This window comes from Prionailurus viverrinus, chromosome D2 (genome assembly GCF_022837055.1).
Source record: "Prionailurus viverrinus isolate Anna chromosome D2, UM_Priviv_1.0, whole genome shotgun sequence".
Taxonomy (NCBI): Eukaryota; Metazoa; Chordata; class Mammalia; order Carnivora; family Felidae; genus Prionailurus; species Prionailurus viverrinus.
In genome coordinates, this window is record NC_062571.1 from 29,640,784 (window position 1) to 29,653,161 (window position 12,378).

At 41.0% G+C, this 12,378-nt stretch overlaps 1 protein-coding gene across 4 annotated transcripts in view; it reads left to right on the forward strand.

Moving 5' to 3' along the window:
* The first annotated feature begins 188 nt into the window (after positions 1 to 188).
* The window catches only part of SIRT1 (sirtuin 1), a 64,831-nt gene continuing 52,641 nt past the window's right edge, over positions 189 to 12,378 (forward strand). For all 4 annotated transcript variants that reach the window (XM_047825532.1, XM_047825538.1, XM_047825533.1 and 1 more), the window contains exons 1-2: positions 189 to 309; positions 12,232 to 12,329. The gene's annotated coding sequence lies outside the window, so the exon portion shown is untranslated. The remainder of the gene's footprint in view (positions 310 to 12,231; positions 12,330 to 12,378) is intronic.

Genomic DNA, 12,378 nt, shown 5'->3' on the forward strand with positions numbered 1-12,378 from the left:
TTCTTTACACCTCAAGACTCTGCTGAGTCAGATGCCCAACCTCAGGACCAACCAGGTCAGAGAAACACCCAATCTCCTCAAGTCTGAGAAGCCTCACCCACTCTGGGACTACAACTCCCACAAGACACAGAGGGATTAGAGGGAAAGGGGCATCTTGGGAAGTCCCAGTTACTTCCGGCCTCTCGGAGCCATCCCTCCGGAAGTGCTTGTGGCTTCTGTCTTGTTGGGGTTTTTTACAAATGCCTAGTCTTTAAGTGGGAAAGAAAAAACAGCTAAGGTCAGCAAGACAAAAAGGAGAAAAGTTGGAAGGTAAGAGACCACAAGCCTCAGAAGCGCTGAGCGAGAATAAAAATTAGGCAGCCTATGGGGTGCCTTAGTGGCTCAGTCGGTTGAGCGTCTGGCTCTTGGTTTTTGCTGTGGTGGGTTGCAGCCCGGCTTTGGGCTCTGAGCTGACAGTGCGGAACCTGCTTGGGATTCTTTCTCTCTCCCTCTGTCTCTGCCCCTGCCCTGCTTGCTCGCTCTCTCTTTCTCTCTCTCTCTCTCTCTCTCTCTCTCAAAATAAATAAATAAGTTTTTAAAAAGAAAGGAAAAAGAAATTGGGCAGCCTATAGGTGAGCTCTGGGCAGCCCCTAGAGTTGTCCTCAGACTGGCCGCTCTCCTGCCTCTCGCTTTTCCTTACACTCTCGCGCCAAATTTCTGTCCTGCTAAACAAAATTGGCACTTTTTCCTTGCGGTTTTCTGGAACTCGAGATTTCAAGGCACTAAACCCAAGTTCCAGAAACTGCTTGCAACCCTTCGTCCTGATTTCCCACAACGCAGGCCCCCATCCCCCTGCTTAGGCTGGGATCCTGGACACCATTTGTGCACCGTGATAAAAAGGCCTCGATTCGAGTTAGCTCCTAGCTTTCAACTCCTGCTCCTCAGAATCTACTGCTCCATTCATTCCACCATGCGATCCAGCAGAAATAAACGGAGCCTGCCAGGACCTTAGACTCCAAATATGTCAGCGTCACCAATTGTAAAAACAACCTAATAAAATCCTTCCCTGGCTGTGAGAACAAAATAGCATTTTGAGACAAGTACAGGATATGTTAAAACAGCGTATTTTTGTTAAGTCAGACATCGAATAGAATTTGTGAAAGAGTCCTTCAAAAGGCTGTTGAAACATTGCTTTGAAGTTATAATCAGTGATCCCGTTGTTAAAATGGTGTGTAGGGATATGGATGGTGGTGGGGAGTTTGTGTGTGTGGAAAGAGGGTATGTGGAAACTACTCAATTTTGCTGTGAAACTAAAATTCTAAAAAGTAAAGTTTTTATTAATTTAGAAAAATAACAGAAAATATAAAAACCACCATTATGGGGCTCCTACTATATGCTAGTGGTAAAGCTGCTTTGATTGCTGCTGTGTCTGACTCTTGAGCCGATTGTGAAGAAAATACATAAAAACACTACATCAAATTACCTGGCCAGAATTTTTGGCCTATTGGAAAATGCACATGACAAGGCTGTTAGGACACCTGATTTCTAGCATCAGCTCTCCACTGGCTCCTTGTTGAGCCATACTTCCTTGACTTCCTTGAGCAATGATTCTCAACCTTAAAGGCTCATACAAATGATCTGATGATCTGGTTAAAGGCCAACTGCTGTTTCAGGATATCTGGGTGAAGTCTGAGATTGTGCATTTTTGACCATGACCCAGATGAAGTCCCTGTTGATCCAGGGATCACACTCAGAATAGCAAAGGACTTGAGATCCTTTCATGCTCTGACACTCACACTCGGTAGTTCTTTCCCCTCCAACCTTAGTGCCTCTACTCTCAAGGAATTATTAAAGGATCTGTCAAAAAGGAGAGTGACTAGCGGCACCTGGGTGGCTCAGTTGGTTGGGTGTTGGACTCTTGATTTGGGCTCATGATCTCAGGGTTCGTAAGATCAAGCCCCGCATCAGGCTCTGCAGTGATGGCACAGAGACTGCTTGGGATTCTCTTTCTCTCCCTGTCTCTCTACCCCTTCCATGCTTGTGTTCTCTCTCTCTGTCTCTCTCTCTCTCTGTGTCTCTCTCTCTCTCAAAATAAATTAAAAAGAAAAAGGAAAGGGGCATTACTAAAAATTCCTATCTTGAGGCAAAATTAAAAATAAAAAATAACTATTTAAACTATGCTAGTAATGCCTCTAGAAAGATATACAAGTACGAGTACTTTCCTTCAGAGAGGAGGACTAGGTGGCCCAAGTACAGGCATGGTGGGTTAACTTTACTATATACTTTCATACCTTTGGAATTTTTACTAAGTGTGTATTTTCAATTAAAAAAAATTTTTTTTAATGTTTATTTATTTTTGAGACAGAGAGAGACAAAGCATGAATGGGGGAGTGTCAGAGAGAGAGGGAGACACAGAATCGGAAGCAGGCTCCAGGCTCTGAGCTCTCAACACAGAGCCCGACGCAGGGCTCAAACTCACGGACCGTGATATCATGACCTGAGCTGAAGTCAGATGTTTAACCGACTGAGCCACACAGGCGCCCCAATTTTTAAAAATTACTCATTTTAATGATCATTAAAAAAGTGGTTAATATGCCATTTGTGAGTAAACAAGTCACTAAATTATTGGTTTGCATCTATTAGCATAACAGATAAAAAAAAAATTTTTTTAATGTTTATTTTTGAGAGAGACAGAGCATGAGCAGGGGAGGGATAGAGAGAGAATGAGACACAGAATCCGAAGCAGGCTCCAGGCTTGGCTGTCAGCACAGAGCCCGATGTGGAACTCAAACCCATGAACCATGAGATCCTGACCTGAATGAGATCAGATGCTTAACCAACTGAGCCATCCAAGTGCCCGTAACAGATTTTTTTTTAAGTTTACTTATTTTGAGAGAGAGCACAAGAAGGGGAGGGGCAGAGAGAAAGAGAGAGAGACAGAGAGAGAATCCCAAGCAGGCCGCTGATCTAGGGATCACACTTGGAATAGCAAAAGACTTGAGATCCTTTCAAACTCTGACACTCACACTCAGCAGTTCTTTCCCCTCTAACCTTAGTGCCTTTACTCTCAAGGAATTATTAAAGGATTTGTCGAAAAGGAGAGTAACTAGGGGCACCTGGGTGACTTAATTGGTTAAGCATCCGACTCTTGATTTTGGCTCATGATCTTAGGGTTCATAAGCTCGAGCCCTGAATCAGGCTCTGCAGTGATAGTGTGGTAACTGCTTGGGATTTTCTCTCTCCGTCTCTCATGCTCTCTCAAAATAGATAAATAAGCTTTTTTTTTTTTTTTTTTTTTTTAAAAGAGGGGCGCCTGGGTGGCTCAGTTGGCTCAATTTCTATATAACCGGCTCAGGTCATGAACTCAGGTTCATGAGTTCCAGCCCTGCATGGGGCTTGCTGCTATCAATGCAGAGCCCACTTCAGATCCTCTGTCCCCCTTTCTCTCTGCCCCTTCCACGATGGTTCTCTCTATCTCAAAATAAATAAACTTTAAAAAAAAACGGCGCGGGGGGGACAAAGTGAATTGTTGGAGAAGCTATGTAGAAGCAGTGAGCTGACCAAGAAGGGAGAGAAACATAATTTATCCAGGTGGAGAGAAGACAGAACAGTATAGGCCCGAGAAAAGACTCAGAAGAGATGGTGACCAGGACCCTGGATATTTAAGCCATGCAGTTGCAAGACAACTGAACCGTAGCATTTTCCTCATGTTTTAATTTTAAAATCTGATGATTTTGCTGGCCCCTGCTTCATGATGTACAGGCGGTGATTGTAAAAATAACTGTAGCGATTTTGGGGTTTTCTCCACCCACCATTTAGCAAGAATTATGCAATTTCAAGAATTCAATCTTCTGAGTAAGTCAGTTTCATTAAAGTTTTTTTTAGCTCTCCTGCTGTGAAACAGCCACCAGCACTACCTCGTGATTGCCACTAGAGGGACTAGAACCAAAGGAATCATCAAGCTTCACTGTATTGGATTCCTACTGCATACTGGATTCTTACTCAACATTCTGCATTTTAAGAAACACTTTTTTTGAAGCATATTTCTTATTTATGCATTTTTAAATACTTTTAAAAATCAAGGCTCCTCTGAAAGATATAAAATTTAAAGAGTACTATTGACCATTATCCCCAATACCCACCAACAAAATAGCCACTTAATAATGTTGATTCCTTTTTTTTTCCTAATGTTTATTTATTTTTGAGATAGAAAGAGCGTCAGCAGGGGAGGGGCAGAGAGAGAGAGAGAGGGAGACACAGAGAATCCAAAGCAGCTCCAGGCTCTGAGCTGTCAGCACAGACCCCAACACAGGGCTCAAACTCTCAGACCGTGTGATCATGAGCTAAAGTCTGATGCTTAACTGACCAAGCCATCCAGGCGCCTCTATAATGTTAAGATGTTTGTGTGTCCTTCCAAATATTTTCAATTTCTATATGAATATATGTATTATTCTTTTTTTTTTTTTAAGTTTATTTATTTTGAGAGAGAGAGAAAGCACACAAATGGTGGAGGATCAGAGAGAGAGGGAGAGAGAGAATCCCAAGCATGCTCCATGCTGTCAGCACAGAGCCTGATGCGGGGCTCAAACTCACACACTGTGAGACCATGACCTGAGCTGAAGCCAAGAGTCAGACATTTAACTGATTGAACCACCCAGGTGCCCCAAACATATGTATTATTCTTTTATTTAAAACCGTGATCTATCTTCTGACTACCACTGTGACTTTATCTCCTACCACCTTCCCCCTGTTATGCAGACTGTATTCCAGATCTTCAAACTTGCCAACTTGTTTCAGCTTTAGGACCTTTGCACTGACTATATTATTTTCCTGGACCACTCTTTTCCCACATTTTTCTCATTTGGGTGTCAGCTTATTTGTCACTTCCTCAGGCTTTTTGTGACATCCATCAAATAAATATTCCCTACCGAAGTCAGTCTCTGTTACCTTTGTTTATTTATGTGCTTGCATACTTATGCACTACTAAAATGTAATCTTTATGACAGCCAGAGCCATAGCTGCCTTGTTTACTTCATATCCCTAGATTCTAGAACATAAATTAGGGACTCAAAAGGTATCTGTTAACTGAATAAATGAAAAAGTGTTGTACATGCTATTCTGCAACTTGTTTTTTCACTTAATATATCTTGTACAGGTTGTATTTTACTTTTTGTGGATAAGCTTTATTCTTTTATTTCAGTTATATTCTGTATTTAATTTTTTAGATATTCACATGGCTCAAAAATAAAACAATATAAAAAGGTATTCAATGGAAAGTCTTGCATTTACTTCTACCATCTACCTAGTTCCCACTCAACCAGATAATCATTTATATTCATTTATTGTGTATCCTTCCTTATGCAAATACACATATACTTATTATTTTCTTCCTTTTTTACACAAAAGAGTGGCAGGTTATATATACTGTTTCTATACTTCATTTGTTTAACCAAGCACAAACCCAGAATTTATATATGGATTTATAATTTATTTTACTCAATTCTCTATTAATGGACGTTTAGTTTTCAATTTTTAATCACTGTTTTCAATTGTAATCATTGTTGCAATAATTATTTTCATGCTCAATAAATGTACAGTAGAATAAATTCCTGGAAGTGGAATGACTAAATAAAAAGGTGTGTGTATATTGAATCATAAGTGATCTTACCAAACTTCCCTCTGAGAAGATTGCCTCAATTTATATCCCCACCAACAGTGTACAAGAGCACTAACTTCCCCACACTCTTTCCCATCATAAGTATTATTGACTTGAAAATATTATTTCATCCAATCTGATGAATGAAAAATGGTTGCTCATTGTTTTGATTCTCATTTCTTTAATCATGAATGAAGTTGAACACCTTTTCATATTTTAAAAATAGTTTTGATACACATTTCACATGCCATATAATTCACCCACTTAAAGTCTATTTAGTATATTCACAACCATCACCATAATCCATTAAAAAAATTTTTTTTTAAATTTTTATTTTATTTTTGAGAGAGAGAGAGAGAGAGAGCACAAGCAGGGGAGGAGTAGAGAGAGAGGGAGACACAGACTCCAAAGCAGACTCCAGGCTCTGAGCTATCAGTGCAGAGTCCAACATGGGGTTTGAACTCACAAACCATGAGATCATGACCTGAGCTGAAGTCAGACACTTAACCAACTGAGCCACCCAGGAGCCCCACCATAGTCCATTTTAGAATATTTGCATCACCTCAAATAGAAACCTGCATCCTTTTGTTTTTGTTTTTAAGTGAGTTCTATGCCCAGTGAGGGGTGTGAATTCATGACCCTGAGATCAAGAGAGTCACATGTCCCACCGACTAAGCCAGCCAGGTGCCCCAAAACCTGTATCCTTTAGATATTAGTCCCTTTCCCCCCTGTTGCCCCAGGTCCTAAGAAACCACTAATCTCCTTTCTGTCTCTACATATTTGCCTTTTCTGGATATTGCATATAAATAGAATCATATGTGTTTTTTTATGACTAGCTGCTTTCACTTAGCATAATGTTTTTAAGATTCATCTATGAATTCAGCATGTATAGTGATTCATTCCTTTTTATGGTCAAATAATATTCTGTCATGTGGATATACATTTTTTAATCCACTTGCCATTGATGAACATTTCTGTTGTTTCCACCGTGTATTTTTATAGCAACATACAATTTTAGAGCAGCCAAGGACCTTAGGATTGTGAAGATGATGCTACATTTAGCAAATAGTCTCCTTAACTACTGAGTCATTTCTGGTGGGTAAAACATTAGGCTGGGAAACACAACACTGAAAATATCAACCTTGCCACAGCAGGACTCTCTGTGTAATTTTAATGTTTCTTTTCTTTGAGACTTAGTTTGTGTATTAGCTCAGGCTGCCATAATAAAATACCATACACTGGGTGGCTTAAACAACAGGAGTCTTTTCTCAGTTCTGGAGGCTGAGAAGTCTAAGATCAAAGTGATGTCCAATTTGGTTCCTTGGTGAGGAACTTTTTTCTGTCTGCAGATGGCGACCTGCTCACAGTTCTCATTTGGCAGAGAGAAGGAGCTCTAGTCTCTTTCTCTTAGTCTTCCTTGGAGATACTAATCCCATCATGGGGGCTTCACCCCCCCTAATTACCTAATTACCTCCCAAATACCCTACCTCCAAATCTCATTGCAGTTGGGCATTAGGGCTCCAATGTGTGAATTTGGGGGGAGAGAGAGGGCACAAGCATCAGTCCATAACAGTTTCCCAAATTTAAGCCCACTTCTACCTACACATCACCTAAGGAAGAACGAAATAGGATCAAGATCTTGAATTTCTTAGAGAAATGCTTACCCAAAAAAAGGAAGTGGAAGAAGCTAACTAATGAAGAAATAGGATAACTTCTACATAGTTCCTGTGGAGTATATACCTCAAATATGAATCATGCCGATATGTCTGTCCTTGAGTTCTTACGACAGACTAAGCAGTTAGACTTATAATAGATAATTTACTAAATAAGGTGATTTAAATGCAATAAGCATTCGCGTGGAAGATCACCTAAGAAGTATCACAAAATGCGGAACCACAGGCTATGCCTACTGTAATAGTATTTCTCAGCACTGGTATTTTGAATTTTTTTTAAATGTTTGTTTTTGAAAGAGAGAGAGAGGGCGGTGGACAGAGGATCCTAAGCCAGCTGGTGGCAGCGAGCCCCAATGTGGGGCTCGAACTCAAACTATGACATCATGACCTGAGCCGAAATTGGAAGTTCAACTGACTAAACCACCCAGGTGCCCCAGCACTGGTACTTTGGATGACACAAGGTTAAGACTGTCTCATGCATTGTAGGATATTTAACATTCTCGTGCTCCAAATTAATAAATGCCAATAGTGGTCTCCAATTATTGTGACTGTGGAAAATTCCCACTTACTATTTCCAAATGCTACATGGGGGTGAGGTAGTACTGATGAAATATTCTAGTCCAGCTCATGCATTATATAAATGAGGAAAACAGTCCAGAGAAGTCATTGAGCCAGATGATCTGACTTCTTCCCAAATGTTCTTTCCATTGTTGTATATAACACTTGCTCCTCACTCTCACTACTCAAAGTTAAAGGAGGAGCCGTTCTCCACTGAAATCCTACCCTTACTTGCCCACATCTTTCTTGCCTTTCCTTTCTATCCCTTTTTTCTCATTTTTCAATACAATAGTCCAGTTAAACCATTTCATCCATTTATTTTAACACATTTATTGGACACCTAATATGTTTCATGTTCTGGGCTAGGGGCTAGAAACACAGTGGTGAACAAAACAGACATGGCCACTACCCTTGTGGATAAACTGAAAGAGATGAACAATTTTAAAGTAGAATAAACGCATATAGATATATAATTATTAATTGTGATAGTGGCAGAAATGAAAAGAACAAAGGGGAAGCTAATTTGGAATTGAGGCACAAGGGAATACCTCTGAGAGGAAGTAACACTTAAGATGATGCCTGAAGGCCAATAGGAGTGAAGAGGAATACAGCTGAGCAAAGACCCTGAGTTGGAAGGCGCTGGGAAAGAAGGCCTTTGTGGATAGAACACCATTATAATGAGCACGGGGTAGAGTTGGGAGACAGTGCTGGAGGACTGACTGAGAGGGATACAGGGCCTTGCTGGCCACAAGGAGGAGTCTGGATTTTTTTCCAAGAGTAAATATCCAATTTGTGTCTTAAATTTTCAGTATATGTGCTGCCAAAGTGAGCACTGTGTCTTAAATTTTTAAAGAGCAGGGATGCCTGGCTGGCTCAGTCAGAAGAGTATGTGACTCTTGATCTCAGGGTCATGAGTTCAAGCCCCACGTTGGGAGAAGTAGAGATTACTTAAATAAATAAACTTTAAAAATAAGTAAATTTTAAAAGATCACTGTGATAAAGCTCATGATGTGAGATTCCATTTCAGCGAAGTGCAAGAACTGGCAAAACTGATGTAGGATAATAAAAGAAGAGCAGTTCCCTGATGAATGGGGAGAGTGGGAGACTGAAGGGCATAAAGAAACTTCCTGGGGTGATGATGGCCATATGGATGTATTCATTTATCAAAACTCATCAAAATGTTAAGCTAATATTTGTGCATTTTACTGTATGTACTTTTTACCTCGATTAAAAACATAGAGGTCATTCTGGCCACAGGTACTTTAGTGAAGCAGCTTTGTCAATGGCGAGTTGACAAGCCAAGAAAGAATTCAGAGCCAAACTCTTAAACAAACAAGTGTTTAATAGCAATTCAAACAAAGGTACATTCTGGAGATGAAAAGTGGGCACGTCCAAAGGTGGCAGATTCCCCAAGAGGGATCAGGACTGTTTTTCTTTCTTTTTTTTTAAATCATTATTTCTTTTAAAATGTCTATTTATTTATTTTGAGAGAGAGAGAGAGAGAGGGGGGATGGGTGTGTGTGCGTGGGGAAGGGGCAGAGACAGAAGGAGAGAGAGAATCCCAGGCAGGCCGACAGCACAGAGCTCTATGAGCGCCTCGATCTCACAAACCTGGACATCATGACCTGAGTCAAAATTAAGAGTCCAAAATCAACAGTTGGGCACTTAACCGACTGAGCTTTTATTATTTCTTTTAAAGCAGTCTCTATGCCCAGTGTGGGCTAGAACTCACAGCCCCCAAGATCAAGAGTCTAGGGCTTTACCTACTGAGCCAGCCAGGTACTCTTTTTTTTTTTTTTTTCTTAAATGTTTATTTATCTTTATGCTGGGTTCAAACCCTCACACCATGGGATCATGACCTGGCTGAAGTCGGGCACCTGACAGCCACCCAGGCACCCTGCCAGGTACTCATTTTTATGTTTAGGTAGGTTTTGGGTCATACTGAGGGTGGTTCTTGACCAAGGTTGCAGCCAATCAGCTAAGGGACTCCTCCTGGTTGAGAGGGGCAGTTTGGAGCCCTCTGTGGTCTATGTCAGAAGTGTCAAGGCAACTTCTCCCCGCCCCCAGGGTGTAGGGGGTAAAAACCACAATGTAAATATATCATAATGAAGCTATAGGTTACTGTAGAGTTGTGATCCTAGGGAAGACCGCATGCATCTTTTGGAACTTGGTTTCTGCCCTTTTACCTGTCGGATAGCATTTCTTCCTCTTCATATCTAACTGCGTAGTCTATCAGTATCAGGTTCAAACTACATAAAATTGAGGTTATAGACTTTCTTTAAATGTTTATTTATTTTGAGAGAGAGGGACAAACCAGGGGAGGGGCAGAGAGAGAATCCCAAGCAGGTTCTATGTGGAGGAGCCCAGTGCGGGGCTTGGACCCACAAACTGCGAGATCATGACCTGACCTGAAACCAAGAGTTGGATGCTTAACCTTAACCTTTGAGCCACCCAGGCGCCCCATAGACTTTTTTTTTAACCCAAGGCTCAGAAAGATTAATAAGTTAGACTCTCTCAGGCCTCAAAGAACCATTTAGTTCATTTAAAACTGCTTTGCTCTAAAAGGAAGGGGGTGGGGGGAGGGAGTCAACTAGTAAATATGAAGAAATACCTTCTACATAGTTCCTGTGGAATGTATGCTCCAATTATCAATTATGCCTAACACCACATCTACTCTCGAGTTTTTACTGCAGACTAAATCCAACGTTTTGACTTATAAATAGAATATGTTAAATTCATTGAGTGTCTGCCTGGAAGTTAAGACTTGGGCTTCCCAGTTCTCTACAAAAGTGCCCATCAGTGGAGCTTCACAGGATACTGGAATCAGCTGGGCAGCTTTAAAACTATTACTGCCTGGAACCCCCCAACCCCCACCCCACCCGGATATGTCAATGTAATCAGTCTGGGGTCCAGCCTCAGCATTGAAATTTTTAAGCAGTCCAAGGCCAGAAAGTAGCCAAGGTTGGAAACAAATGCCTGGGCAATTCCACCTGGATTTCTTTCTTCTATCTTTAAAACAACTCCCATCAAAGATTGACTGAGCATTTTTGCATAATAAGGGCCCTACAAACTGCCATTGCCTTCTATTGGATTATTTAAAGAAAACTTTAAGATTTAGATTTTGATACCTTCCCAATCCCAAGTCTCAAACTGTTTTAGTGCTGACCTGGAATCAAACCGCTCTCCAGTGCCTTATCTCCACTTTTGGGGCTCTGAGGCCCAGATTACATCTCCCTCTCTGGATATAATCTGCTGGGGGTTCAGTGCCCCATTCCCCTTGGCAATGCACTAAGTTTGCTTTTGAGTGTGTTTTCTGATTGACCTCTTCCAGCTTGCTAAGTTGAAGGCTTTTTTTGTCTCCCATATCCAGCTCTCTTTGGCCTAAGAGGGAAGGAATTAATGAGAGAACAAACCCTTCCTCCCTCCTCTTTGCCCAGAAAGCTAGATGGGAGAATAGGGGAACTGCAAATCCCAGTTCAATGGGGTCAGTAGAGACCAATTACATTGAAGCCTCAGGCAAAGCAAAACTACCTCCTCTGTCCTGTTGTGGTTTATTTGAAGGCACATTAATGTTTGCCCCCACATTCCCCTCAAAAAGTCTCCCTCAACTTGCTCAGGATTTATGAAATTTCCTCATTTCCATCATATCTGTATAGTGTCCCCAGAGACTTAGTTCATCACAATACTCATTTGTTGGGCACCTACCAAGTGCCAGGTTAAAACATTTCCAAGTCCCGATATTTAATTTACAGAATAAAGTGCTCTCTGTAAAACACATCCAACTATGTACGGTACTGTTTTTTTTTAAGTGTATTTATTTATTTTGAGAGACAGAGAGTGCAGGGGAAAGGCAGAGAGAGAGAGAGAGAGAGAGAGAGAGAGAGAGAGAGAGAGAAAATCCCAAGCAGGCTCCTTGCAGTCAGCACAGAGCCCAACATGGGGCTCGAACTCAAGAAGCGTGAGATCACTACCTGAGTCAAGATCAAGAGTCAGCCACTTAAGCAACTGAGGCACCCAGTACACCCAGTACCTTTGTTCCTTGGACCGTGCAAATGCACTGTTTGAGAATTTGTATTGTAAAATGGTGAAATCCTGTGATTAAATGTTCTTTTGAATATGTAAATATGGATATAATGCAAACTTCCTAAGTAAAAAATTCAAGAATAGCATGATTTCAGAGCTGGGGAGCTGAGTCCATTGCAAATATTGTTGATACTTTAGCTGCTAAACAAAAAACATTTCACCACTGACCTTTATCCAAATTAGTCTTGAAAAATGTGATGTTTGAATTGACATGAGATCTTCAGGAGCACAGATGTTGTTTAAAACAAAATACATAATCCTATGTTTGAATTTTCTGTACAGGAGTCCATTTCCCCATCTGAACTGTGAATTCCCAAAACTCAGGAACCTGCTTCTTGTATCAGCATACCCTTCCCCCAAGTACAGAACGTTTACATGAGGTAGGTGTTCAATAAATCTGTGTTGGATTTTTGTGCTTAGAGAATGGTT